Source organism: Mytilus californianus, unplaced genomic scaffold (genome assembly GCF_021869535.1).
Source record: "Mytilus californianus isolate M0D057914Y unplaced genomic scaffold, xbMytCali1.0.p SCAF_10, whole genome shotgun sequence".
In the NCBI taxonomy this organism is placed as follows: Eukaryota; Metazoa; Mollusca; class Bivalvia; order Mytilida; family Mytilidae; genus Mytilus; species Mytilus californianus.
The window spans coordinates 49205804-49209111 of NW_026262582.1; positions in this window are offsets into that span (position 1 = coordinate 49205804).

Genomic DNA, 3308 nt, shown 5'->3' on the forward strand with positions numbered 1-3308 from the left:
CTGTAGTATCATAAAGATGAGGTGCTTGGGGAAATGCAGGAGCGGAATGGTAACTAAAATGTACAAACAATAGTATGTGATACACTTTATAACTGAAAATAACACAAGAAAAGGTAGTTTAATTAATAGAAAATTGTCTGAAAACGCATTAGAAAAACCCCAAACATTATATTTCGATTAAACAGGAATAACTGTAAACATATTTTATTAAAGAAATCGATATAATATATAGCTACAAGGGTAAAGACATAAATACGAAATATACAAGAGATTCAATAATTGGGATTAGGAAACAAGAGTAGTGCTCTTTTATAAATCCGTCTCCCTAAATTCGAAAATAAGATTACAATCTATGAAAACATGCTGAATAGCAAACGAATAAATATGTAACAAAATACAGTCGATGATTACAATAACAAAAGGAAAATTCATAAGAAAAAAAATATATAGCAAAGGAAGGGGGTGAAAGGCGTTTTTAGAAAAATGAGAGTGTTATTAAAGAATTAAACAATATCTTTTATATAGGGGAGGAGTGATTATTTAGAATTATTTGAATGTGGATGTGAATCGATTGCTACTTATAATAAAGTTTTGCACAGCTTTGAATATCAGTATGTTTTGTTCTACTGCGAGTCTATCGGAGCCAAAAAGTAAGACATTAGTAGAAATTTTGATTGGAATCTGTAGGTTGTGAATGTGTCTTTGGCGAGGTACATTGAATATTTTGCATTTTAATAAATAGTGTTCAGTTGTTTCAGGGTCTCCACAAACACACTTCGGGGATTGTATCAAGTTTCTGTCATAGAGGTGTTTGTTGAGTCCACTACAGTTCATTCTTATTCTCGCATGATATATTTGACCGGATCTGGAACCACAATAATAAAATACAGGCTTAATTTCACGGTTACTTTAAAAATTATTTTTGAAGGCCAGAAGGGACGGACTATTTTGTAGTTCAATTGTCTGCGAGTTCCAGGATTTTACTGTTGATGAGAGAAAATAGTAAGAGTATAATGTTGTTCTAGCTGCAATAGGTTGCAAATCATTCGCATTACGCGTATTATATTCATGTATATTACGGAACCGTTCAGGTAAGATATTATTAAGATAAGATGGAGTAATATTGTTAGACATTTTGTACAAATATGTAAGTCTGTGGGCCTCTCGTCTATCCTTTAGTTTTCCCATCCCGTTTCCTTATAAAGTAAATTAATAGATGTTAACCGTGTTCTTCCAGTCACAATCCTTGCAGCCTCTATTTGGACGCTTTCTATTTTATGAACTAAAATCAATGTAGATGTATCCCAAACTACATCAGCATATTCAAGAACCGGCCTCATATAAGAAAAATAAAGTTGTTCTAAAGTTTTTCTGTTTAAAATTAATTTAAATTTTCTAAGCATATTTAAGCGGGAAAAAGCTTTTTTAACCATCATATCGATATGCTTGTGCCAATTACCGTCGTTTGACAGTATCACACCAAGATGCTTGTGTTCATTTACAGAGTTTAAAGGAAAATTATTCATGAAAAGCTGTGGATGAAATGGTTTTTAAGTTTCTGGGATATGGTCATGCTCTCAGTTTTATTTGCATTAAAATTAACCAATCACTTCTCAGACCAGTAGTGAATTTTCTTTAAATCTTCATTTAACTTTATTGCATCATTTACTGGATTGTCCACTATAAGATACAGACTTGTGTCATCTGCAAAAAGTTTTATTTCTGGCTGAATTTCAGCTACAATATCATTAAGAAATATTTAAAAGAAGAGAGGACTAAGGATTGATCCCTGAGGAACACCGGCATTAATGTCTCGCCATCCTGACGTTTTATTGTTAATAACCACTCGTTGCTTCCTGCCTCTTAAGTAGTCTTTGACCCAGTGAAGCAACTGACCTGATATACCAATTGCTTCTAATTTACGAATCAACCCCTTATGCCAAACTCTATCAAAAGCTTTACTTATATCACAAAATATAACCCGAATTTCCTTACCCTCATCTAAAGCCCTCCCAAATTTGTTTGTCAAATATAATAATTGATTGATAGCCGAGTCACCAGATGTAAATCCTGACTGGTTGTCCGTCAAAATATTATTTTCAAGTAAGTAATTGTAAATATGCATGTATACACATCTTTCCATAACTTTACCGAGAACACTTATCAGGGAAATCGGTCTATAATTTGATACTTCCGTAGAAGAATTTTTTTTGAAAACAGGAATAACATTGGCAAGTTTCCAGTCACTGGGAAACCTACCAACAGAAATAGACATGTTATATAATTTACAAAAAGAACGTTAAACAATATTACTCGCTTCTTTAAATAACCGAGGACTTACACAATCAGGCCCAACAGCTTTCGACGTGTCTAAATTTAACAATATGTCCTCAACATCTTTTCCTGTAATTTCTATTGTGGATAATTCTGAAGTAAACTTTTCTAAATCTGGCAGTTGGACGTTAGAATCATCGATGTTCGACTGATCACTAAAGTACATGTATACATTAAAAATATCAGCCATTTTTTCACGATCATCTATTATTTCGTCATTTACTTTCAGTAAAGGAATTTCTTTATGTTGCCTTCCAAATAATGATTTGACCATTTTAGACCAGTTTTTACAATTAACGGGTTCGTTCATAATTTTATTAGATAATCTCTTATAGTAATCTGTTTTGGCGTTTTAAACAGCAGTATTACATTTATTTCTAACCTTTCTAAATTTCTCCCACTGATAGGGTGTGTTCGATCGTTTGGCTTTCTTATGGGATCTATTCTTTTTCTTTATAATTTTTTTCAGCATTGTAGTTACCCATGGGGGGTCGCCTTTTTTACATTTATAAATCGGTTGGGATAACTTGCTTTGCGATTTCGAGAATAACTTTAGTTATGTTTATGGAAGTATTTTCCACATCATCTGCGACGAACAAAGAGTCCCAATTTATGTCCAAAAGGCGTTGTCTGTATGATTTATAGTCACCACGGTCGTACAGGTAAATTTTTCGCCTAATGGGATGATCATTCTTTTTAATATAATTAATAATACCTATAACTGGCAAATGATAACGCGTTTGTTCAAGTAGAGGTGGACCGACATCGGTGTAAAGAATACTATTTGGATTGCTTACAATGACTAAATCTAAATTCGACGAACTGTATTCAGTAAGATAAGTGTTTTCTTCAATTAATTGATTGAGATTATATTGAGCAATTAAGTTTGTAATTTTGTCATTGGGATTTTTATTATTTTGGTTTATATCAAAATCGCCTGTAAGGATTATGTCTTTATTAGCAGAAATAGCAAG